This window comes from Castanea sativa, chromosome 6 (genome assembly GCF_040712315.1).
Source record: "Castanea sativa cultivar Marrone di Chiusa Pesio chromosome 6, ASM4071231v1".
Lineage (NCBI taxonomy): Eukaryota > Viridiplantae > Streptophyta > Magnoliopsida > Fagales > Fagaceae > Castanea > Castanea sativa.
The window spans coordinates 11067465-11095436 of record NC_134018.1 but is presented as its reverse complement, the minus strand read 5'-3'; the positions used below and the strand labels follow the sequence as shown (position 1 = coordinate 11095436).

General features: G+C 38.0%; 2 long non-coding RNA genes and 1 pseudogene across 2 annotated transcripts in view; 2 read left to right on the top strand and 1 right to left on the bottom strand.

The window, feature by feature from the left end:
* Window positions 1-27385, top strand: part of LOC142637853 (uncharacterized) — a 74804-nt gene extending 47419 nt beyond the window's left edge. Inside the window, exons 2-4 of the long non-coding RNA XR_012844918.1 lie at window positions 26425-26707; window positions 26874-26940; window positions 27227-27385. This is a non-coding gene — a long non-coding RNA (uncharacterized LOC142637853). The remainder of the gene's footprint in view (window positions 1-26424; window positions 26708-26873; window positions 26941-27226) is intronic.
* Window positions 197-2727, bottom strand: LOC142638802 (FBD-associated F-box protein At3g52670-like; annotated as a pseudogene).
* On the top strand, window positions 24196-25952 carry LOC142639163 (uncharacterized). The gene is made up of 3 exons (XR_012845136.1): window positions 24196-24276; window positions 25676-25777; window positions 25873-25952. It is a non-coding gene; the product is annotated as an uncharacterized LOC142639163 (long non-coding RNA).
* Window positions 27386-27972: the final 587 nt, after the last annotated feature.

Here is a 27972-nt window from a genome sequence, read left to right as displayed (position 1 = left end):
TAAGACACACATTTTAAGATACAGGTGTTAAACAGCCCAAAAACAGGTCCTTACCACTACTAAATGCCCATCTTTTTTGTTTTTTTGATAAGTGAGTTTTGGCCCCAGGGGAGGGGGAAGAGGAAATTCAAACTAGTGACCTCTACTTTATGAGGCATCCCTAGCCTATTGTACTACCATTTGGAATTGACTAATAAATACCATCAATATACATGAATTCATGAACTAAACATGGATCACCACGTACTTTTCCCACAAGAATCTAGAAGTTCATTAATAAACAAAGGGCTTGCAAGGATTTAATAAATACAAGCAGTAATAAAGCAGAAGCTCCCAAAAAGATTTTACTTTGCAATCTTACTATACCACTTCATCTACACCAAGTAGTGCATACTACTATATCTAACTCCTTTGGGGTGCATATAGTACTCTAGTCAAGCACATTGTCAAGCCACATGATGAAGTTGCTATGTCAAAAGAAGTTGCCACCAATTACTCCAAAGAGTTGTCTGCAAGAGTACAAATATTCGTGAAGATGGATATAGAAAAAACTAAATTTGAAAGGAAAAATGTATTTCAATCTTTTTTATTGGTAAGTTACACATGCACCTCCTGAGTCTTGAACCAATGAACTTAAACTCCACCCTATTATTGAGGGAGGAGTAAATGCCATTTGCGCTAGAGCTAATTGGTAGTACTTCAGAACTTACAAGTGTTTCTTTCAAAAAGAAATTTCTGAGGTCACACTTTTGATTGAAACAATCAATTATTTTACCATTTCAATTGTCATAGTTAGGCAACAAATTGAGTGAGCCAGAATCTTAAATTTCAGCACAAATCAAGAGGTGGCAAAAGCTTATTTATGAACATTCCATTATCAAAATTTTAGCTTGATTCAAAACCAACTATGCTTATTGTATGAAGGTCAATAAACGTTCTGCATATTAGTTGTCACAAACCCAGGGAACAAATTCTATCAAACAATATCACACCCAAATAACAACCAGAAAATAGTAATGTCATTTCACCACGTGGAGAGCCTCTATTATAAAGATAAAATATTTGTAACATAGCTTTAAATGTAGTTGCTAAGTACCAGTTAAAGTAATATACCTATTTCAACTGTGAGTAGACATGTTGTTGAGTGCCTTGGGAACATTGATAATTTCTTGAGAACACTTTCCTTCGAATGTAGAGCAGAAACTTTAATTGTGATTGTGTTCAAGGCTATTGCCTCCTTTAGAATATATTTTATGAATTCAACTTCATGTCCCAATTCTTCATATCCATTAAAATCAAAAGTTGTCAGGCGCGATGACAAACAACGGGAACCATCCGGTGGCTCCATCCAGCATAACTGATTTTTACAACAATAATGCTGGTGACAACATACACAGTACGGTAGTAGATCATTAGTGTATGTTTAGGGTACATGAATTAACCATATAGTTGGAGTTCTGACTAACTTAACTAGATTACTAACCTTATCAAGAACAAGAACTTCTAAATTAGGAGCCACTACAGGCAAGGATTGTAGCACGTGCCAATTAGATTGAGTAACTTTAAAGTTCAACCGGACCAAATTTTGGACATGGAAGGATATATATAACCAAAGCCGATGCACTGCACCGCAACATTATAAACACAATAAGCTTAGTCCTAACAATATTCATCAACAAAAAACATGAAAACCATAACAAAAGATAAAAGGGGTCTCACCTCTACATCACCAGGAAATAGTTCAAGGAATTTAGAGCTATTTAGTGCTCTTACAATCTTGAATAACTTATCTGAATAACACATCTCAAATACATGGCCTAGTCCACAAACAACGAAGTGTGCTTCAATTAAGTGGGCTAGTTTTTGAAGGAAAACCACGTTTGACAAATAACCAAGAAAGCGAAAGCGCTCCAGAATTGGGGTGCATATTTCAAGCTTGTAATCAGGAGGTTCGGTTTCAAATGATATGAATTCGATACGTAAACGTTTCAGAAAGGGTAAGCTTATTTTAAAATTCACAATATTGTCATTACCGACTATAAACTCGTATATCACTGTCAAATCTTCGAGGTTCGGGCAGGCGGCGCAGAGGCTCGAGAAAGAGTCGTTGGAAGTATAACAAATTTCGCAGAGACGCAGAATCTTGAGGCTTGGGAGTTGAAAGGAAGGAGGAAGATCGACCTCAATTTCGCCATATAATTCCAGACCCACTAATGTTTTGCAATGAAAAACGGTATGGGGCAACTCGAAAAGTTGCCCACACTCAAAATGGAGATCGAGTGTTTGGACTTTGCGCAATATGGCGGTGTCGACCCAATTGTCAAAATGAGAAGAGTCACAAGGAGAACGCCATAAGAGGGTGAAATTCGAGAGGATGGGTGCTGTGTGTTGAGCTAAAACACTGCAGAGTATGCGTAGAGGCGAAACACTGCGGCCCCTGATGGATGTATCTTGGAAATCGATTTTTGGGACGAGAGTCCAGAGGGTCTTCCACCTGCTCGACAAAATGCTTGTGACAACGGCTTCGTCGGTCGAAAGGAAAGAAAGAATGTAACAAAGGAGAGAGTCCGGTAGATTGCTAAGCCTGTCTTTGTCCCAAAAATGTTCCGTGCATTTTGAGTTCGATTGAGCACTTAAATGGGCCATCAAGAAGGTTAGGGTTTGCTGGAGCTGGGATTTTTTGTTTTTTTATTTGACCTCAACAGACCACTCTCAAGTTTCTACTTTCTACTCTTCTCACCAGACCAATCATTTTAAAGCCACGTCTGCGTCTATGATAGAAAAAAAGAGTGTAAAATTATTCAGTTTTTTTCTAAAAATGGTCAATAATTATATAAATTTAAGAGCTTGCTACATTAACAAAATATTTTGCATTTAATTTAATTTTTTTTTTTTTTTGTATCTTCTATTTTTCAATCCAATACATTAAAATAATGACAAAATTTAGATACAAAAGTAGTTATAGTCTAAGACTACAACTTTACACTCAATATTATTCACATTACTACGTAATTTAAAATTTTAACTATTGAATTACATGTTCTTTATGCTCTTAATATACATATCAAATTTTGTGTCAATTAGATATTATTTACTATATGATATATAAACTTATATTTTATGCATAATTTTAAATTACAAAAACTTGCAATTTAAACAATTTATTAATAACATAGTTATTGATCTTTAATTTTCAATAAATTTTACAAGTATGAAGAATATAAGAAGGAAATGTAATTCAACAGTGGATTTGTCACTACCAAGAAAAAGATATTATTTAATGTTACAACCAATTTTATAGCTAAACTTTATCCTTAAAATAATATATACAATACATTAAAACTTTATTTTAATGTATTATAATTATTTTAATGTAATACATTAAAATAATTATTAACTGATAATGCAGTCCAATACATAACACAACTATTAGACGGCGATCACCACCCAACAACCACTGTCACAACCAGCAGCCACCAACCAACACTACCACCACACAACCACTGCATCCTCTACAACCCAAAACACAACACAAAACAGGGCACTGTTAAATCATCAAAGGATCCAAATGATGGTTTTGTCCAATCAATCCAGCCAAAGTCTTGATATTAAACTGGTTGAATCTTTTCACTATCCTAAAGAGCATGCATTGTAGACTTTGGTGCCTTTAAGCTTAAATGACATACAGTTTCAAGCAGGATTATTGTTTATATAGAAAACTTTTGTCAGTAAAGCATTAGAACAGACTTTACAAACAAAATGTTTACACTCTCCAGGAACTTTGAGTTTCCAAATACCTACTCCAGAAATTTTGAACAACTTTAGTGTTTGACACCTAAGCAAAGTCTCCATGACTATCCTTACAAAGAAGTTGATAACCCGACTTGATAGAATAAGACCCATTGCTAGTCTTCGACCAAAACAGAAAATCATCTTGCGAGGTTGCAAAGAGATGGACACTTTAATCCGTTGAGCTTCAAAAGAAAGGAACGCATGATCTATGGGATGAGAGCTCCACCCCTCCGAATCAGCGTCAATAAGAGTCTCAGCCTTAGCATCAGTGGGAAGGGGGCGAAATAATTCTACAACCATTCTCTCTTGGGTAGCCAACAATCTTCATAGATACTAACATTTTTTCCATCACTAATCCTCCATCTAGCACTCATCGAGATGACCCTTCTAACCCATAGGATACTCTTCCATGCATAAGAACCAAATGAGGCTTTAGCATAATGAATTAGTTTCATGAACAAGGCCTCACACTTGTTTAACCAACATAGCTTCATTAAATTTACAGAGATCTCTAAAACCTATACCACCAGCCAATTTTGGTTAATATAAAGATTCTCAAATTTTCAAATGAATTTTTCTACAATCACCTCATTGACCCCACTAGAACTTATAGAGCAACATTTTAATATCATTACACAAACCCACTAGCAATCTAAAGTAGCTCATAGCAAACATAGGGATGCCTTGAACAACAACTTTCAACAATACTTTCTTGCCTCCTGGTGAGAGTAGTTTTTCTTCCAGCCCAGCAATTTTTCCCAAACTCTATCTTTGATATAGTTCAAATTGGCTGTTTTATTTCTTCCCACAACAACAGGTGAACCAAGGTATTTTTTATATTCTTTAATTTCTTGAACACCAAGCAAAACTTTGATAGAATTCTTTGTCGCTTTAGGAACTAATTTAATGAAAGGGAGATTACCACTGTTTTAAAAATCGGACCAGACTGACTGGTCCAACTGCTTCAACCAAGAAAACCAGTTTGGTCCAATTAAAAGCCCTAAAACCAGTCAAAAACTAGGAAAAAACCGAGGTTGAAATGGAAATTTGAAAAAAACGGTTCAATGCCCAGTTCGGTTTTTAAAACCATGGAGATTACTTCTCTTTATTAATATGTTGTCCAAAGGCATGTTCATAGAAAAGGAATTAATTTACTGAGAAGGAGATTACTTTTCTCTTTATTAATATATTGTCCAAAGGCATGTTCATAGAAAAAAAAAATAAAGGACTACTATCTAAAGAAAAAAAAAATCTTTGCACAACGAGAAACCTTGAATATTACCCTTGATAACTTCTTATTGAATAAGACGATTTAAACCTCTAGATCAAAGCAGAAAGCAATAAGGGATAAAGGTCAACAGGAAACCAAAGGATCCTTTGGTTTCCTGTTGACCAAAATGAAGTAAGAGACCGAACTAATGCATTCTAAATCCACTCAATCCACTTACTATGGAACCCCTTTTTTTCCACTACATTATTTAAAAAAAAAAAAAAAAAGCCATTTAACTCTGTTGTATGTCTTGCTCATATCCAACTTAAGAGTTATAAAGCCCAAATTACTAAATTCCTTTGATTTTATATGATGGAGAGTCTCAAAAGTAACCCAAATATTATCTCAGATGGTTTTATTAGATTTAAAAACACTCTAAGATTCATAAAAAATTAGAAATTGAAAAAAAAAATGTGGCAGAATTCTTTTTACTCTATTAGGCAAAACATTAGAAACAATGGCTTAATTGTTCTTAGAAGGCAAAAATGTTTTATGGAAAATGACCAGTTTTCCAGAAAATATTAATGTTGAAACAAACAGAATTGCTTTATCACTTCTTTCCTTCAAGTTTTTGGATAGTCAATATCAACATTAATATATATATATATATATATATGTGTGTGTGTGTGTGTGTGTGTGTAAGGACACAATTCGAACCTCCAATCCACAATCAAAGGGAATGGGCTTGAAAGGCCTTTTACAATAAATTTGTAGAGAGTGGGCTTGAAATTTAGATTTTGAGGGTAGTTCAAACAACAAAGAAAGAATGGGCCTCAATCCCAATGGCACAAACAAGGAGTTAACTATAAGAATATAAATGAAAGCTCTTCCTCGGACATAATCCGAGAATAGTTTATAGTATTGCTTCTCAAGGTTGATTACAATTATAGATCGTCAGATTATCATGTGCTATTCTTTCTTTTTTCTCAAGAAAAAGACTTCCTTCTTCTGAAGGTCTTTCCTCTTATTTATACTTCCTCTTCTTCTCTTTATCATCTTCCACCTCATGGTTGTAACGTTGGCTTTGGATACTTGTCCCATCAAATTTCCTCGAAATCCTCTAGGGTCAGGGACCAAGTTCCAAACCTCATGCTCAGGTCCCATGTCTCCATTAATGCAGTCAGTATATCAATTGCAGAGTTTTTAATGTGTGGGCGGTGGTAGCAGCTTTACCTTAGATATTTCACAGCTCTTTCTATTGTCCTCCACGTGTACCGTGTCTTCCCGTAGCCATAGGATTTTTTATAACATAGCCTGGGGATATTAAACTTCTCTTCCTATGACCTCGACTTTAATATCCGAGGACTAATCTCTTCCTCGGACATCATTGTTCACTCGTTTATTACATCTTTACTTGGCATTTTCTTTATGAGGTACATTCATGTACTCATAGATCATTTAACGTTCTCATATTGGGTTTTTAGCCCAAGAGACTTTGTTGGACCATCCTTTGTAGATTACTGGGCTCAATGTCCCTACAATAGCCATTCGAGATTCTCTATTTCTTCAACTCAGGATGAAAAAAGGATCTCGACTTACATCTCCTTTTATCTTGCAGATTTCTGGCAACATTGCTGACGGGGACAATGACTTTTGAACTACCTATCGCATGTTCCCGACGCTTCGGCATGCGAAACGCCCCTGAATTAAAGTCTAGCGTCTCCATGTCCCCCACGTTTCAACGATGTGACACATATCCAACTGTTGAGAGCTGTTCTTGGGTTGAGGCAGGAATTCTCCCGCTTTATAATTCATATTGATATATAAATACTAATTTCCTTCAAATCTTCTCACATCACAATATCCCTATAACGTACCTGCCACATTTGTTATCTTCACGTGCTTTCTCTTTTTTCCAAATACCCTGTCCGAGGTGACCGTGCCTTCTTCTTTTTTAAAGTAAGTTCTCCCACACTCTCTCCCTTTCTTATCAGCTCTTTGTTTCTTTTGTTTTTCTTCCCTTTCTTTTTCTTTTTCTCTGTACTCTCTTGTCCTCGGCATAGTCTTTTTAGTTTCTTTACACCCCCTTTTTCAAAGATGGGTAGATTTGCATCTCTGGTGGATTCAAACGAAAAAATAGAGCAGTTTAAGGCTAAATACCAAATCCCTTCAAACGTATCTATTAGCTACTGTAATGAGGAGGAATATTTTGTAAAAAGAAAAACGGGGGAGGTAGTAATCCCGATGATTGCATTCATCGAAGGGGGAATGAGAATCCCAATGGGGACTGTGACTAGGGATTACCTTAGGGCCTTTAGATTAGCTCCCACCTAGTACGCCCCAAATGTCTTTAGAATCCTAGGTTCCATAGATGCCTTAAACGAGAAGATGAACCTAGGGCTCACCCATCACGACGTGAACTGGGTTTATAACCTCCACTACCTAACAAAGAAAGATGAATATTACCTAAAATCTAGACATCCAATAATTAGGCTAATTTAGTGTCTACATGAATCTAATAAGGGTCTAAAAACGACTTCCTGATCGTATCAGGAGATTGGCACGACGGCTTACCCTGTCTGACAAGAGAGAGGACCCCAAGTGAAGTTTTTGGATTTTATCTAGAACCCTCAAAACCACCCTTTTTTGTCTTTTTATTTATTCTTACCCCTTTTCTTTTTGGATAATTCTACAGATCCACACGCAGCAGATCGTCATCCTCTCCTTGTCGATTTTGGTCGATTGGACAGAATCCTACGAGCCGAAGTTTTCGTGCACATAGACAGCCAACTCCAAGCGACTCATCTCATCCTCGGCTACGATCCCATTTCCAAAGCTTTTCAAGCGCCGAAGTGTGTGATCAAAGCCAAGGACCCCCGCCTTCCGCGGATCAGCGTTGCCGTTGAAGGTTTCCTGCTACCCGAGGGGGCTCCTATTCCTCAGGGTACTCTGGTTACTCAACCTATACAACCCCCACAATCTGTTCTGGTTGGGATTCCCCTAGTCCCTATTCCAACACAAAACGCACTTGGTGAAGCAACCTCTTCCCATCCTATCGTAAAGGAAGAAAAAGACATCGTCGAAGTATCTGATTCCGAGGACAAGTTCGAGATTTTCAACCAACCCCACTCTCTTAAAGACCCAATTTCTATCCTAGGCACCTCCTCTTAAGTCTCACAAGCTATTATTCAACAATCCAATAATATGGGCATTCAGCGTAAGGCCAAGCTCAGCTTAAAAGATGTACTTGAGGGTCACGCAGGTTCTCAAGAGCTTCCTAAGGAACTACGCCCTAGGGTCCAAGATAAAGGGTGCTGAAAAGGGCCCTGAGTCTAGGCTCCCTCCTCCTCCTCCTCCTTCCCAACCTCAACGTACCAATCCGACTGACCTTAAAAGGAAAAGGGATCAGCAAAAGGGGAAGGAAGTGATGGAGGTAGGATAGGGCTCTCTCCCTAAAGAGCCTAAGATTGAAAAAGGTGGGAAGCAAGCCCGCACCATGCAGACGAGGTCGGACAAACGGACCGAATCTCACGTGGCCGTACACACTCCACTATGGCTCCCTGACATGACTATGGATGACCGTGCCATTACTGTTGACGCGTCCATCAGAAACTCTGATGAGGGGACTGTTGCATGCGTAGCAGATGCATTGGAGCAAGCTTTGCTACTCCCCGAGGACATGGGTGAGCTCAGAAAGAAGAGAGACCACAATGTTTTCATGATTCTGAAGAAGGAACTTGCGATGGTAAGTTTTCTTCTAAACCTTGTCTATTTTCTATTTCTTATTTCATAAAACTTATATTTTTTTTATTTATTTATTTATTTTTTATTCACAGGCTGTTCAATCTGCCCATAGAGCAGAAGAGATCGCCATCAGCTCGTATAAATCTTTGAGGGCCGAGGAATTAAGGCACGAAACCACCCAAAGGATCTCTGACCTACAGAAGAAAAAGCTGCAGGAGGTCTTAGACAAACTGATTAAGGCAGAGAGTGAGAGGTTAGGTTTAGAGATTGCTCTCAAAATAATTGCTAAACAGACCGAGGACCAAGGACTGCTGCTCCGACAAACTGACAAGAACCTTGCTGCAGCATGAAAGCTTATTGAGGATCTTAAAAAAGATCTGAAGGAGTCTAAGAGGGTCAAGGAGGAGGCCATCAAGGGCAAAGAGAAAGCCCTTCAAGAAAAAGAAGAGGCTGAAAAGGCAAAAGAAGAGGCCGAGAATTCAAAGGACCGAGCTGAACAGGAAGGTTACGAGATCGGTGTGAAGGAGATCACAAAAACCTTCAAGGCTCAGGTTCCTGAGGTATGTAGACATTACTGCCTCCAAGTGTGGAACGAGGCACTTTCCCAAGCTGGGGTTGATGCTTCTTCTACTCTTTGGAAAGCAGTGAGTGTCTACTATCCTCCAGCCATTCGAGCCTCTGACGTTCCTCAAGCTGATGATGATGCTGCCCAACTACCATCTGAGGATAAAAGAGGTGAACTGGCTGAAGACTCAACTCTTGATGAAGATCAACTCCCTAAGCAAGATGATCCAATATAAGAAAAGGCACTAGAGGACATATAGCCCTCAAGTGACCTTTATGAATCTTCCAAGAATGTGCTGGGTGATCAAGCGAATCTGATAACTTTAAAGGATGATCCAAAAGGCAAAAGAATTGATGATGAGTCTTCTGTGTAGCCTCCACTTCCTCAAGACCCTAAAGGCCCTTTGAAGATAAAGTTGAAGCAGTGACTGCTCTTCTCTTGTTTTTAGCCTTTCCTTTATTTCTACTTAGTTTAATTCTGATAATTTTGTAAGTACTTTTGTAATTTCCAGAGAATTTTGAATGAAAGCATAAGTTCTACTTTCCTTGTTTGTTGATGCTTTTTACCTTTGTTTTGCCTTGATTACACCACTTCACACTTATTAAGTTACTAAAGTTAAAGCAACAACCTGGATTGAACTTTATACCATAGATATGCTCAATATGTCTGTAGATGCATTAAGTGATGCTCATGGATTTTTATCCATTTATCACTGTCTCAAAGAAACTTTTAAGATATAAGTGGTTAAATTTCACTTAAATGGGGCACGTCTAAGGGGTAAAAACCCTTAGTAAGCTTTGTCAAATGTTTAACATATCAATCTTCGATTTGATACTTAATAAAAACGAAACGGAATATTAATTTTCCCAAAGTTGATGATCCGAGGACCAAACATAATTAAGAATCTGTTTAACACTTGATAGAAAATATCAATTTAGACAAGGTATGTGGTCCGAGGATCCAGGCGTACCAAGCTTCAGTTTGATACTTAGTGAAAGAAATAAAAATGTTAATTTTTTCAAAGTAGATGATCCGAGGACCAGACATAACTAAGGTTCTGTTCAACACCTGATAAAATATCAATTTAGACGAGGTATATGGTCCGAAGATCCAGGCATACCAAGTTTCAGTTTAATACTTGGTAAAAAATGTAAAATGTTAATTTTCCCAAAGTAGATGATCCGAGGACCAAACGTAACTAAGGTTCTGTTTAACACTTGACAGAAAATATCAATTTAGACGAGGTATGTGGTCCAAGGATCCAGGCATACCAAGCTTCAGCTTGATACTTGGTAAAAAATGTTAATTTTCCCAAAGTAGATGATCCGAGAACCAGACATAACTAAGGTTCTGTTTAACACTTGGTAAAACATATCAATTTAGACGAGGTATGTGGTCTGAGGATACAGGCATACCAAGATTCAGTTTGATACTTTGTGAAAGAAAATAATAAACGTAATATAGTGTTAACAAAAATGGCGGAAGTTCTTTATATTTAATAATAATACCTTCGTAGGTTATTTACATTCCAAGGACGTTGTACAACATGTTCGTCTAGATCTTCAAGATTATAAGCCCCTATGCCTGCGACTGAAGTAATACGATAAGATCCTTCCTAGTTGGGCCCCAGTTTTCCCCATACTGGGTTCTTTGTTGTACCCAAAAATTTCCTCAGTACCAAGTCCCCAGGTGTAAGAGGTTGTAGTTTTACATGAGAATCATACCCCTGCTTGAGCTTGTGTTGATAACAAGCTAGCTGAACCATGGCATTCTCTTGTCATTCCTCAACTAAGTCTAAATTTCTCCTCAATAGATTATCGTTGCTATCTGGAATGAAGGAGCTTTTCTTTAGGGTTGGGAACCCAGTTTCTAGGGGTATTACTGCCTCGGCTCCATAAGTCATGGAGAAGGGTGTCTCTCCTGTGGACCTTCATGGTGTAGTTCGATATGTCCATAAGACATGTGGCAGTTCTTCCACCCATCTTCCCTTAACATCACCCAGCCTTTTCTTGAGCCCATTAACTATCACTTTGTTGACGGCCTTGGCTTACCCATTCCCTTGAGGGTAAGCTGGAGTGGAATATATGTTCATGCTGCCTAGATCACAACAGTATCTCCTAAAGGCCTTGCTATCAAATTGTAGACCATTATTTGAAATGAGAGTATGAGGGATGCCAAACATGGTAACAATGTTCTTCCATACAAACTTTTTTGCTTCCATGTCTCTGATGTTTGATAATGGCTCAGCTTCAACCCATTTGGTGAAATAATCCGTTTCGACGAGGAGCCACCGCCTGTTTCCTGTTGCTTTTGGGAAAGGCCCAACAATGTCCAAGCCCCATTGAGCAAAAGGCCAAGGGCTAGATAGAGGATTAAGAACACCTCCTGGTTGATGTATGTTTGGAGCGAATCTTTGACATTGGTCACACTTCTTCGCGTAATCTTGTGCCTCCCTCTGCATATTGGGCCACCAATAGCCCTAGGTAAGGGCTCTATGAGCTAAAGACCTTCCTCCAATGTGACTTCCACAGATCCCTTCATGCAACTCTTCTAAAAGTAACTCAGTTGCCTCGGAGTGCATACATAACAAATATGGTCCTGAAAAAGAGCGTTTGTATAATTTCCGGTCCTCGAATAACCAGAACCGAGGTGCTCTCCTACGAACCTTATCTGCTTCGGATTTTTCTCTAGGCAAGATATCATCTTTGAGAAATGTCACAATTAGATCCATCCAACTAGGCCCTACCCTAATTTGAAGAATTTGAGTGGTGCTACCACTTGTCTTAGTGGGTTTCCACAGATCTTCAATAAGGATGACCCGAGGTAGGCTTTGCGCCGAGGAGGTTACCAGTGTGGCTAAGGAATCGGCATGAGTATTCCCACATCTGGATACATGCAATAAAGAAAAAAACTCAAATTTGGATTGCATATATCTGACCTGGGTTAGGTATCCTTGCATTCTTGAATCTCTTGCTTCTAGCTTCCCTTCCACTTGGTCTACCACCAATAGAGAATCCGAGAACATCTGTATCCTTTTCCCTTCCATCTTATAAACCATGTTCATTCCAGCGAGGACGGCTTCATATTCTGCTTCGTTGTTGGTGGCCGAGAACCCCAATCTCAAAGATTTCTCAAAAGTAATTCCCTCTAGGGATACCAAAACTAGCCCTACACCAGATCCTCTTTGATTTGCTACTCCATCAACATGTACTTTCCATAACGGAGGCTCTTTGTATGAAATCATGCCTACTGATTTTTTACCCATGCTTGATCCTTCAATATGTTCTTCTAATGTGGGCTCAGCAAACTCCGCCACAAGATTTGCGATGACTTGCCCCTTTATAGAGGTGCGAGGCATATACTTGATGTCGAAAGCCCCTAGGATAGTGCCCCATTTGGCAATTCTTCCCGTATAATCTGCACTTCAAAGTATAGATTTAAGATGGAGTTGTGTAAGGACAACAACCGTATGAGACTGGAAGTAATGAGGAAGCCTTCGCGTAGCATGCACCACCACCAGGATCGCTTTCTCCAATGGCAAATAACTCACCTTAGCCTCATGCAGAGACTTGCTTACATAATAAACTGGCCTTTGGACATTATTATCATCCCGTATAAGAACTAAACTAACTGCATAGTTAGCTACTGCAATATATGCAAACAAAACTTCATCAATTTCTGGTCGAGACATAATGGGTGGTTGCAAGAGATACTCTTTAAGCTGTTGAAAAGCCACTGCACACTCCTCGGCCCATTCAAAACCCTTTCATTTATTCAACAACTGAAAGAAAGGCCTGCATCTGTCCGCGGACCGAGATATAAATCGGTTGAGGGTAGAGGTCATACCTATTAGTCTCTGCACCTCTTTAGGATTTCGAGGTGGATGTAAGTTACTAATGGCCTTAACCTGAGTAGGATTCACCTCAATTCCCCGGTAAGTCACCATATAGCCTAGAAACTTGCCCGACCCCACACCAAAAGAACATTTAGATGCATTGAGTCGCAATTTATACTCTCTTAGCATTTGAAAAGTGTTGCTCAGATCTTTCAAATGCGTAGAAACCACTTTACTCTTTACCACCATGTCATCCGCATATACCTCGATAGTTTTTCCCAGCTGTGTCTCAAACATTCTCGTCATCATCCTTTGATAGGTAGCCCCTGCGTTTTTCAAGCCAAAGGGCATTACCTTATAATGATAATTTCCTGTGGGGGTGACAAATGCAGTCTTCTCCTGGTCCTCCACAGCTAAAGGTATTTGGTGGTAACCTTGGAAAGCATCAAGAAAACTTATCCGAGGATGCCCGACAGTATCATCCACCAACTGATCAATCCGAGGCATTAGGAAAGAATCCGAGGCATTGGGAAAGAATCCTTCAGACAAGCTTTGTTTAAATCTGTGAAGTGCACACAGACTCTCCATTTCCCATTCTTCTTCTTCACCACGACCGTATGGGCTAACCATTCAGGGTAGAAAACTTTTTTGATAGCACCCGCCTTTTTGAGTTTGAGCACCTCCTCCTTCACAACCTCAGAATGCTCTTTGGAGGACCTTCGAGGTGGTTGCCTCCTCGGTACCACAGCTGGATTGACTTTTAAATGATGAAAAATGAAACTTGGATCAATCCCAGGGGCTTTGTAATCATTCTATGCAAATGCATCCATATTTCTCCTCAAAAGCAAAATCAGTTTTGTCTTCTCCTCCTGTGGCAATTAAACCCCTACCTGAAAGAACTTTTCAGGGTCGCTGTCTATGAGAATCCTTTCCAATTCCTCACATGCAGGTTCATCTACCTTGGTTGTGGCCAAAGACTTTGATTGCTACGAATTTCCGTTAGCCGAGGCTGAGGACTTCGGTTCAGGTTGACGCAAAATTGCAGCCGTGACACACTGTCTAGCTACAGATTGACTTCCAAGCAGCTCCACCACTTGATCTCCAGAAGGAAACTTAACCTTGACATGCAATGTTAAGGAAACAGCACCCAAAGCATGCAACCAAGGTCTTGCCACAATAGCCGTATAGGGAGAATAGACGTACACCACGATGAAATCTACATTTACCACTTCTATGCCTGATTGTACAGGCAACCTAATTTGCCCCTTTGGTATGACAGTCTTTCCCTCAAAGCTTATCAAGGGTGAATCATACGCCATAAGATCTTCAAGTTTTAAATTCAACCCTTTGAACAAGTCAGGGTACATGATATCTGTGCCACTGCCTTGATCGACCATCACCCTCTTCACATCGTAATTCCCTATTCTTAGGGTAACAACTAAGGCGTCATCATGTGGCTGGATAATCCCGATTTTGTCCTCTTCCGAGAAACCCAAAACTGGTGGTATACTTGCCTTAATCCTATTCGACTGATCCCTTGATTCCTCGGCCAGGGTCTGAGCCACAGACATCACCCTAAAAGGAGTTGAGCCAGTCCTTCCAAGTGCCACAAAAATAACATTGATTGTTCCTAGAGGAGGCCTTGACAAAGAACCCCCATGGCCTGTCGTCCCTAAGTGGTTTCCTTGCCCATTAGGCTGATACAAAAATTGTTTTAACTTTCCCTTCTTAACCAATTGCTCCAAATGATTCCACAGAGTCCGATAATCCTCGGTGGTATGACCCCTCTCCTGGTGATAATGGCAATGGAGATTTTGGTTACGTCTCAAAGGGTCCCCTGCCATCTTATTTGGCCACTTGAAGAATGACTCATGCCTGATTTTCTCCAACAGCTGTTGCACTGGTTCTTTGAAAACGGTGTTGACCACCTGCACTGGGGGCGTATGACCAGCTTGTCTGGAAAAATCTCTTGCAGGCCTGTTGTTGTTGTATCTGTCCGACCTTGAATCCCTCATTTCTTGTGGGATAACCTTCACCTTACCCTTTCCTTGCTGCTGATCTTCCTCAACCCTTTTGTACTCGTCAATGCGATCCATGAGCTGACGTACGCTTCTGACAGGTTTCCTCGTCAAAGATTTCCTCAAGTCATGCTCCGTAGGTAGGCCGACCTTGAAGGTCCTTATCGCCACGTCATCGAAGTCCCCGTCAATTTCATTAAACATCTCCCAATACCTGTCTGAATATGTTCTCAGGGTTTCTCTATCCCTCATGGCCATGGATAATAATGAATCCAAAGGCCGAGGAAATCTACTGCATGTGATGAAACGAAATCCAAATGCTCTAGTGAGCTCTTTGAAAGAATTGATAGAGCCTGCCCTCAAGCCATCAAACCATCTCATGGCCACGGGCCCCAGGCTAGAAGGAAAGATCTTACGTATCAAGGTCTCATTCTTGGAATGTACCGCTATCCTCTGGCTGAAATGGCTCACATGCTTCACAGGATCCGTTCGGCCATTGTAAATAGTGAAGGCCAGTTGTGTGAAGCGCCGAGGTAGCCTCCCTTCTTCCAACTTACGTATGAAGGGTGATCTAGAGATTTAGTGTAACGCCCTATCCATTGCATCATTTCCCAAGCCCCTAGAGGAGTAGTCTCTATCATGCCTCCCATGCAGGTTGTCCTCCTTGGAAGAAAAAGATTCATCTAGGGGAGTCCTAGATCTCTGTCTGTAATTGTCATCTTCGGAACCCTCATAAGAGGGATCAGAGACATAAGAAGTTCGCTTCCGCCTCTCATGACGCAATTTCCTTTTTAGGCTGTCAATCTCTTTCTGTATGGTCCTGGTATTCTTCTCATGAGGAGCTTCGCTTTCCCCTTGTGAATGACTCGTACTTCTGGTAGTGTGCGTAGTATGCACACTACCTTCCCAGTTCTCTTCGTGATCAGGATGCAGGGAGTGATCCTCATGTTGGGAGCCCACAGACTCTGCACGGCGTTGTGGTCTTGAGCCCGCCATGATGTCTTAAACCTCCTCAAAGACTAAATTCCCACAGACGGCGCCAATTGTAAGGACACAATTCGAACCTCCAATCCACAATCAAAGGGAATGGGCTTGAAAGGCCTTTTACAATAAATTTGTAGAGAGTGTGCTTGAAATCTAAATTTTGAGAGTGGTTCAAACAACAAAGAAATAATGGGCCTCGGGCCCAATGGCACAAACAAGAAGTTAACTATAAGAATATAAATGAAAGCTCTTCCTCGGACACAATCCGAGGATAGCTTATAGTATTGCTTCTCAAGGTTGATTACAATTATAGATCGTCAGATTATCATGTGCTATTCTTTCTTTTTTCTCAAGAAAAAGCCCCCCTTCTTCTGAAGGTCTTTCCTCTTATTTATACTTCCTCTTCTTCTCTTTATCATCTTCCACCTCATGGTTGTAACGTTAGCTTTGGATACTTGTCCCATCAAATTTCCTCGAAATCCTCTAGGGTCAGGGACCAAGTTCCAAACCTCATGCTCAGGTCCCATGTCTCCATTAATGCAGTCAGTATATCAATTGCAGAGTTTTTAATGTGTGGGCGGTGGTAGCAGCTTTACCTTAGATATTTCACAACTCTTTCCATTGTCCTCCACGTGTACTGTGTCTTCCCGTAGCCATAGGATTTTTTATAACATAGCCTGAGGATATTAAACTTCTCTTTCTATGACCTCGGCTTTAATATCCGAGGACTAATCTCTTCCTCGGACATCATTGTTCACTCGTTTATTACATCTTTACTTGGCATTTTCTTTATGAGGTACATTCATGTACTCATAGATCATTTAACGTTCTTGGATTGGGTTTTTAGCCCAAGAGACTTTGTTGGACCATCCTTTGTAGATTACTGGGCCCAATGTCCCTACAATATATATATATCTTCCTCCCATTTAAAAAAAATCATTACCATTTGATTTTAAAAAAAATATTTTAATATTCTTCTTGTACTTCTTTTTTTCTTTTTTTTTTTGGGTATCTCTATAATTGAGTTTTTCCTCAATTGTTTTTTAAAAAATTGAGCTTAATTGTCTTACAATTCTTTATTTACAGTCTTTTAATATACGGTTACACACACACACACACAAAATCTTATCTCTTCCTTATGTATATAAATCTCTTCCTCTCAAAAAAAAAAAAAAAAAACTCTTCCTCATGTAGGTGAAATAATTTTTTTTGTATATAAATCTCATCACACTTGTAAGTATTTTTTTTATTAGGAAATGTAAAAACCCCAAATTATGATGAATGGAAGAAACTAACCTTTAGAAGAAAAAAAATTAGAAGAGCCTTTAAACACGCAAACTAATTTAATTTAAAAACGTGCATATATATATATATATATATATATATATATATATATATATATATATATAAAGTTCAAGTGAAACTCACCTAAGTTGTTACGGATAACGATAAAGTCTAGCCAACAAAGGAGAAAATTTGATATCAACGTTTGCACATTTGTTATTGTAAATAAAATTTATAATTGAGTTTGTACTATCATGTAATGATGGTTTGTGCTCTCCCAAAGGCATATATCTCATCACACCACTAGGCAAGAAAAGTACAAAAGATAAGATAGATAAACTAATCATAGCAAATTTTTGTGAATAGACAAATTAAACCCAACCTCTTGAATGAATAATGTAAATAATTAAATATCCGGATAAAAATATTCATATTTTTCTGTTCACTTCAAACATTTCTTAAAAGATATTTGAGAATTAAAGCAACTGAGAAACTTCTTATGCAGCCTATATAAAGTATAAACCCCACATTAGTTTGATTTTACTTCTCACATCACACTAAATGATCTACTTGGTTTTTTTTAAACTTTGTGGGCAAAATATAATAGCAAAATTTTGAGTCATTGAATACCACGTAGTACCCCAAACCAAGTGTCTTCAAGAGTTCAACTAAATCAAGGCTGATAAACAATTGTGCCAACAAGGAAAATAAAATCCAATTTTCTAAAAATTATTTAAAGAACATTAACCAAACAATAGATTCAAGTGTGGGACTTACTAGTTTTTATGGTTAGAAAAGCAAAAAATTATAGGCATAAATGCATTTTTAGTCCCTACATTTTGACCCGATTTCTATTTTGGTCCCTACATTTTTATTTTTACCACTTTTAGTCCCTAAACCAATTAACGCGTAACATTTAAGTCCTTACTGTCACCCAAATAACAGAAAATGCTGATGTGACAAACAGAGTTTACTGTTGGGCTAACATGGCCAATAAAATAATATTTTAAAATGCCACGTCAGCATAAAATAATAATTAAAAAACACACGTCAGCATACACTAATCTTTTGATTTTTTTTAAATTAATTTATCAATTTAAACAAAATTAAAAAAAAACAAAACAAAACAAAACAAAATTAGAATCTAGAATACACTAACCCCACAAACCCAGACACAGCACAGTGCAAAAGGAAAGGCTCATGAACCATAACTCTCCGATCAAATGCAAGCACATTGATCTCAGCCGCCACAAAGTCACCTACGCCCCATTTGGCGGTCCGGTCGCTCTCATCCACGACGATTCCAAGATCGTCTAGCTCTACTCCAAGTCCGCGCTCCGAAAGCTTCGCCTCTTCAACTCTGCTGGCGTTTCCCTCTCCGACGCCGTTTGGAAGAACCTCGGTCGTCGCTTGATCGGTTTGTCGTGGAGTGACAATCATACTTTGGTCTATATCATTCAAGTCGGCACTATTTATCGCTACAACATTCACGCGGAGTTGATCGAGCCTAATCTCTCAATTCTAAGGCAAGATTACTTCAACGAGAATGTGGTTGAGTGCATGTTTTGGGGAAACGGCGTTGTTTGCGTTACTAAGACTTGTAAGGTTTTCATGGTGTTAGATTTCAAGACGAGGACGGTGGTAAGACTGGTTCATGAGGTTTTCATGGTGTCGGATTTCAAGTCGAGGACTTCAATCACCAACTAGAGAAGATTGTTGGCTGCAAAGTTCTTCAGTTCATCACACGATGAAGATTGAGAAGCTCCTTGGTCACAAAACCCTATGGTGCACAAACACAACAGCTTCTTCACAAGAAAGATGAACTAGGACAAATTCTGTTCTCGGTCACAATTTGCATGAACAAACTTTGCTCAACACTTGTGCAACTTGTGTCTTGGCTGTGCAACCTTTGATGGCCCTTAAAATAATCTTTTTATATGTCTAAGGTTGTGAGAAAAGAAAGCCCAAACATACAATCACGGATTAGATGAAAAGCAGACCAGAAATTTTGAGTTTCACAAACCTCGACAGATACTCTAGCTATCGAGCAACTGTCGAGCCACGGGCTGAAGCAGCTCTTTTAATCCTTAATAGATACTAGCTATTGAGTTTTAATGAACAACACTTTTCACACTTGAATCTTGGACAAACTTGTATGGCTTCAAAACTTGAACTTGAAACAAGGTTTCTTGAAGTATTAAACACATCCTAGATCTACCCAATTACAAGAAAAAAATGATTTGTCAAAGAATTAGCCAATTACATAAAATAGTGACATATGATCCTAACATGAATCACATATGTCCTAATAGTATACTAATTCGGGATTGATGCATTTTTCAATCACCAAAATTCCTAAGAGAGTGATAAGATATTAAGATGTAGCACGAAATTTTTATTTGATTCACAAATGTATAAATATCATCAAACCCAAGGAAATGATGTGATTAGAAAATGCATCAACTCCAAAATAGTTTATATGAAAAGTTGTCTTTTAGAAAATAAAATAAAATAAAAGAGTCTTTGAACATGTGCAACACACATGCATATAGGCTAGTAGGAACATAGTTATCCTTCAAAAACTTAACATCATCATATTTTTATTCAGTCCCCAAATATCATTGGGTTCCAAACATCAAGATTAGCGGTAATGTTCTTGAGTATGATTAATTCCCTACTTTTGACACTTTGTTACATCTCTATTTCACAACTTCATACAAAGTAAGGTGGGAAAAGAAAGACAAGGTAAGAATTTTGAGCAATATAATTAAAAAGCTTCAGGCCTGTGGCTTCGATATTTTTATTTAATTAATCCATGTTCATTAGTACTATACAATAAAAGATTATGAATATAAGGAAAAATAAGATGAAAACTATTGTTTTATTATATTCTAGTCTATAGCCTACTATTGCAAGTTGTAGCTTAAAATCTAAAAAAGTACAAATAATTTTTTTTATAGAGTTTCAACTTAAGGTGCTCGCTTCTGATGATAACTCTTTATGACACTACAAAACACGCGGGTCTTAGGCCGCGTTTTTTTCAGCCGCGTTTGTAAAAACGCGGCCTAAGACCCTACTTGGGCTGCGTTTCTAACAAACGCACCCACAGCACCTATATTATGGCCGTGTGTGACGAACGCAGCCCAAGCCCAACTCTGTAGCCGCGTTTTTTGGACCAATAGCCGCGTTTTTCTGAAATGGGCTGAAGCCGCGTTTTTAAAACGCGGCTTTAGACCCATCTGAAATATATATATATATATATATATATATATATATATATATATATATATTAATATATGTCTTGAAGCCGCGTTTTTAAAATGCGGCTTCAGTCCTCTCCTAAAGCCGCGTTTATTCAAAAACGCGGCCATAGTCTACCCTGAAGCTGTGTTTTTTAAACGCGGCTTCAAGAATCCTTGAAGTTGCGTTTTAAAAAACGCGGCCACAATCCCTACTATAAATAGTTTAGAAAAAATCTCCTTACCCAAACAACAGTCTTGCTCTGTCTACAGCCCTTCGAACCCGATTCCCTCAAGACCCAACTCGAACTCAATCCGCCCCACCCGACACCGCCCGCGCCGTCGTTCATCAAAGCATCATCACTGACCTCCAGACCAAGCGCTGTGGCACCGCCTCCACCCTCACCCGCACCGAAGTCCGATGCGGCGGCAAAAAGCCTTACCCTGAAAAAAATAAAAATAAAAACCCCTAAAAATATCGAATCTCCACCACCGATCGTACACACCAGCACTGCCCTAAGTCTCTCCCTCTCTCTCTCGAACTCTCAATCTCACTCAAGACACTGAGAGGGCCAACTAACAGTAAGTATTTTAAAGTGGGCTTTTTTGATTTATGTTTTAGGGTTTCCATTTTTGTTTTAGGGTTTCAATTTTTGGTTTAGGGTATTGATTTTAGGTTTAGGGTTTCGATTTTGTGATTGTAGGGTTTCGATTTTGTGATTCTAGGGTTTCGATTTTAGGTTTAGGGTTTCGATTTTGTGATTGTAGGGTTTCGATTTTAGGTTTAGGGTTTTGATTTTAGGTTTAAACCTAATATGAGATTGAAAATCATTGATGTTTACATGAAAATAGCCCAATTAATTTAGAACCTGTATATACAAGTATTGTGGTTGTTAAGGAATAAACAAAATTTTCACTACAAAACACCCATGAGAACCTGAGAATCACCTTCCAGAATTGTACTGACCACACCTAGTTGAAAGGTGAATTCTACAATAATTTTCACAATAGTTGAGTAAACAAGTTTTAATTAATTTTCACTTGGACCTATTGGTGACATTAGTTCTTAACTTACCAATAACAACTTGTCACATTGGTTGAAATTTTTATGGTGTATTAGTCTACTCGATCAATGTGTGTCGCCCTATCCTCACATCACATGTCTTTCAGCATCCGGCCAATTTATTTGGTATAACCAACGACATCATTTTATCAACAAAAGTACTTATTATTTGTGCCCCTACAATAGCTAGTAATTAACAATGACCTCCTTTGTCTTTGTTAGTCTAGTCCATTCCCATTGATAGTTACCATGAATGAATAATAACAAAATTACTAATATTGTAATAATAATCTTTCATTCCCTTTTAATTAGGCCACAAAAGTCTGCTTCCCACATTCAGTTGAAACTCCCCCAAATGAATCCAAAAAGAATTCAAAGAAAACAAAATAAAGAATCTTTGGCATGTATCTTTGATAATTTTATTGCAGTGAAATACATAGCCATGGCCATCAAAGTGATATAACAGTTACAAAAATAAACAAAAAATATATATATTAAAGTCTCACATAAATTTTAAAAAGATTGATTAAAAATAGAAGAGAAGCCCATGAAAGCAAGCATGTTTCAAACATGTCGATATCAAAGACAGCTAAATTACGTTCACTATTATTAATTGTTTAGTGAAAGAGAAAACTAGCCTAGTCAAAATCATGATGATATCTTCATGATTATTGTAATTCAACCTCGTCACGTTTCCTTCTCATCATTTTTCTCTTCTTCGCCTCCAAATCTGGCTTTTCTCTCACATGAAATCCTAGCCGTCCATTCACTCTCGCTACCCTCTATATATACATATACCCCTCACACTCTCCCACCATAGCTCTAATATTTTCAAGCTCTTCTATCTTCCTCTCCTTAAAACTCTCTCTATAACTCTTTCTTTTGGTTTTCATTTTATAGACGAAAGGTCTAGTTCTGAGAGCCTGAGCATACTGCACCATTGGCTTGCTTAAATGTCTGCAGCAACAAGGTTAGTGAAACTTCTTTATATTTCCATGAAACTATGTGATAAAAATGCAATACTTTCTGTTGCTACATTTCTTGGATAAATTTACAAGCTGTTTTTCATCATATATGTTACTAATCAATACCATATCCAAATCTATTTTGTGTTGTTCATTCATTTTGGCATTTAGTTTTGTCATCAAAGCTCAGATCTTCCATGCATGGGATCCTCATGTAGCATGTTGCACTTTTGGGAAAGTGTTGGCATGTATATTTCGACGCTGGGCATAGTAACGTACCCCTAAAATGTTGCAGACACCTCTCTATCTTTTTGTTTCCTTGTTTTTTTTCTTGGTTAAACAGGCAAGAAATTTTTTTTTTTTTTTTTTGATAAACAGACAAGAACTACTTCTTCTATCTAGAACAAGAATATATGATGCTACATATAATTTTGGACTTAACCTAATAGACCAAAAACAAGGAATATAGCCAAACTTGTTTATAATTTTAAAAACAAAAAATTCTTGAAAGAGTTAAAACTTTAAAAAAATGACTAGCCACACATTATGTTTTATCTTCTTTTTATTTTTTTTGTTTATACAAACAAACACATTATGTTTTACCAACGTGGGTTGATGGATCCAACACCAACATACTTTGAATCCGGTTGGGACTTGTAATTCTTGATCCTAACAAAATGAAGCGGCTCTAGCTCTAGCTCTGGCTCTGGCCCTTATCATTAGAACCTAGGTCTATATCCAATGAACTTATTTATATTCTCTTATTTTCTTGGCAAAAAGAAAGAGTTAGTACAAAAATATAATTATACTTAAAGAATAAAATTATAATTATGATAATTATAAATTGATATTTTAAGTGAAACTTATTGAAGATCACCCACATGACAACCAATTGGGGAGAGCGGAAAAACATTCAAAAGGTGGTTGGGCACTTTTTGCCTCAGCCACGTCTACTGCCCACTTGTGCCAACTGCTTGGACACGTGTCCCGACTAGCCACAAAGTAGATAGTTGGACGGAAATTGAGGTAGTATCAAATTAAGCTACTTTAAACTGTTATGTATAATTGTGTGTGTGGTAAGTCTCGGATTTTTCAGTAGGGTGGACTATTGTACTATGCTAACTCAATTTTTGCATTGCAGAAACGGTGGATCATTGACCCAGAAATTATCCAACCAGCTGATCAAATGACTTGGGCAATGCACCAGCTGGGGGAATTGAGGAGGAATCGACGGGGCAAGTTGAAAAGGAAATGCTACAAAGATGATGCGTTGAGAGCAAATGTCATTCAAAGCAGACTAGATTGGGCTGACGAGCAGGAGTTTATTCAGCTAGTTGACTATTGGTTTCATGAAGACACGCGGGTATGAAAATTTTCTTGCTATTTTATCTGTTACTGGTAATATACATAGGATGCGGTATTTGAATTTACCGAGTATAGTTTATGGACACACTGATTTCTTTTAGTTTTTATTTTGTTCGTAGACATTAAGTAGTACGAACAAAAGACGTCGTGGTAAACAGAAGGAGATCGCAAGATCAGGGCCTATAAGTTTTGCCCAAACTGCAGACGATATGGTAAGAAATGCATTATATAACAACTACCCAGGGTTTTAATATTGTACATGTATGTAGATTGAAAGGTAAAGAATATAAAGAGTTTGTTGAAACTAATTTACAGAAGAATCTTGAGCATTTTGTGTGAATTAATATGGAATTGTTAGCCTTGCTTGCCTCATTAGTAAAATTACGTAATAAAACGTTCGGTTAGAGGACCATGTGAGGTTTCATGTTGATGCAAATGAGAGCACAGTGATGGGGTAAGGAAGACTTGGCTTCTTTGCATGTTCATGACCGTGAATACACATTTCTTGTGGTGTTTCCTATTCTTAATTAGTGATTTCATTAAGAACTATGTTTGACACATTGTGAACTTGCTATATTGGTTTGGTATATAGCGATTGGTTGTTCTTTGAATGTTCTTTCCTTTATTACATTCTCTGTGGAAAACTAAATAGGTTGAAAGTGGACAACTGCAATACAATTGGCATGCATATGTGACATTGGTGCATGCATACAACACATAGGAGTGATTAATGCAGCGTGATAATGTGTGACTATATTTAATGTACAATTGTAGGATGCCTAGTTGGTGGTTTCGATTGATAAACACGGCTATCACACGATTAATTACCAAACTCATAGTTGCATCTAAACTTAAGCTGATTTAACTTGTGCATGGAAGGTACTATCAAAGTACACCTATTTGTTACACTTTGCACAAGATAGAAGTATTGACACAAGGATACAACTTTGGTGTTTTCAAAATATGTTTCTGAACTATTTTCGTACAAACAAAGTAAGAATAAGTGAACCATATTAAAAGAAAATAGGGTATTGAAAAAATGATTGTCATAGTTGAGTTGGAAGAATGTATGAAAGTGGATGAACCATTAAGGAATATGCATATGGAAGGAGTTGTGTACATTGTCATTTAAGTTTATTTAAAAACTTAGATTTTATACTACAACGGTGTAATTCTCGAGTGCGTAATGCATTTTACTTAATATTGAGTCAATGACAAACCATACAACTTGAGTGTATAGTTAATTTCAATGAATATAAACATGTGCGTAATATTTACTCTTTTTCTTTAACTCGTCCACTTTGCTTCTCTATAAACAGTTGTCATAGATGTATATTTACATGTTGGTCAATTTTTTCTATGCAATGACATACAACACCAAAGCTGGCTTCTATGCATAAAGATAGGGACCAAAACCGTTTCATACTAAGCATTTGCATAAAGATAACAAAACTTGTCTTCTTGAACGTAATAATGTAATGATTAGTATTTTAGTATACATTATACTGCATGTTATGAGTGAAATTCTGTTTGCTAAGTTTGACTGTCGATTGCCGCTTCATATCACCAACATAAATTTTCACTATTGTAATAAGAATGTTGAATATGTAGGCAAAAGAAACTGGGCAGGCAGTGGAGCGTGCCGTGCTTTTTGCGAAAGTATACAGCACCAAAGAAGGGCATCCTGTTACTCCTGATGTGGGGGAGAAGATCGTAAGTCGTATATCGTAACTTATTTCTTTTGTATTTTGTGCGTGAATTGTTTAGCTAACAATGGCCTATGTTATTTGGTTCTTGTGTGATAACAGAAACAAATGACTGAAATTTTGGCACGTGGGAGCTCACTACAAGGATCACGCCGCGAAGGAATCCTATGGTCAAAGGATGATGCTTTTGCCCAAGTGATGGGGGTAAAACATTCTGGACGTGTTCGTGGGGTGGGTTTTGGACCAACTCCATCAGGAAGAAATGGGTCCAATCGTTCATGCTACACATTTCCATTATTGTCCATCGAAACAACCCATAGAATGAATGAATTGGAAACTTCGCACCAAACTTTGAGGGACCAACTTGCCCAGGTAGAGCAGAGGCATTAGGAGCAAATCGCGGAGTTACATGAGCAGCATAAGGCGGAACTCACCTCAGCAATTGCCCAATCAGAAGCAAGGCATGACGAAAAAATGGCAGAGGTGATGAAAGTAATGGGCAAGATGGTACGTGATTTACGCCCACTTATAACTGCTTCACAGCTGCAATTCTAGGTACTAAAAATGTTGTGTTTAGTTTAATTTAAAGAAAATAGTGGTTTATTGCAATGAATTGTTACGTTAGAAATAACACGATGTGTTTAATGTATTCAGGGTAACACTGCATCGAATTGAAGACTCTTCGTGGATATTTTGTGATTGTATATTGTATTATCTACAGAGTTTCAATATTTTGGCTGTTCATGAAGGAGTATGGTAGACATTATTATTATTTTGATATTATACACATGTCAATCATGCCATTCAAAGATGGCCAATATTTTTTGTGCACACACGGCCTTGTAGTTGTATCTTTTGTATATGTAGACAACTACATTGATGCTTTAACAACATAGAAGACCAAGAGGATTAAATAGTGAAGCCATGCATTCTCATTGTAAGTTTGAAATTTGAACAATACCATTTCATAATTTGTGGTTTGATTTGTTTTCTATATTGTTATTTTAGTACTTTTTGCTAGTTCAATTTCTGTAATTTTGTTGTATAGGAAAGTTTCCATTATCGCTTATGTTGATAATGGCAATTCCTACCTTTGCTGATAGGCTTTTGGAGCGCACTAGGACCATTAAGACAGGACATGGTCAGCCTCAGTACCTTCGCAAGTTGCAGGTATGACGTCACTTTTAAAAGATTTGTTTTTGTTGTTGTTTAGAAAGAATTTGACATTTGATATTCAAAGGAATTTGTATTGCTTTTCGAGTGGGCTAGTTTAAGAGTGATGAGTAAAGTTTATACTTGTCACATTGTCTAGGAAGAGACATGCATAGGGAATGATATGAAATTATTATTGCTTTTGAGTGTATGACAACTGAGAAGTTATGAATTTTTACTATTTACTACGAAAAAGTGGGTAAAAAGTTGCAAATCTTGTCTAACTGCCATTATATTTTTGTAGCACCATTGAAACATAAACTGTATTCTACCTGGAAGGCAACAAGGGTATTCACATGTAGACAAGAGCTTGGAGATGGAAGGAACCCCTAGAAGCATCTATGTAATGTTTGTAGTTGAGGATGGTTGAAAAATCATATGTTGATGCTTATTTATGTAGACAAGAGCCTGTATTCAACTGTATATTCCTTGAAGGTTGATAATTTTCCATAGTCTTTAAAGCTTGATTGAGATTGTGACAGATTTGAGATTGTTATTTTGTTGCATGTGTTGGAATTTTACAGGAATAAGAAGTTGGAATTGTGTATGTGACAGGTTGAATTGTGTATGTGACAGGTTTTTTATAGTAGCGTTTCTATAATTTATAGCAGCGTTTGTTGCTGCATCTGAATGTGTACAGATTTTTTTTTTTAAAAAGTCTATAGCCGCGTTTTAAAAATGCGGCTATAGAAAAATTCAAAAAACGCTACAGGGCTTATAGCCGCGTTTTCAAAACGCGGCCATAGTAATGGGCTAGAGCCACATTTTTAGAAACGTGGCTAAAGCACATACTGTAGCCACGGTTTCAGAACCGCGGCCATAGCCATGTTCTATGGCCGCGTTTTGAAGAAGTCTATGGCCGTGTTTTAAACGCGGCTAATCTTGCTTCAGGGCAAGTTACCAATTGCCCTATAGCCACGTTGTAAACGTGGCTATAGATCGTGGCTATGGCCGCGGTTCTGAAACCGTGGCTACAGAATGTCCTGTAGC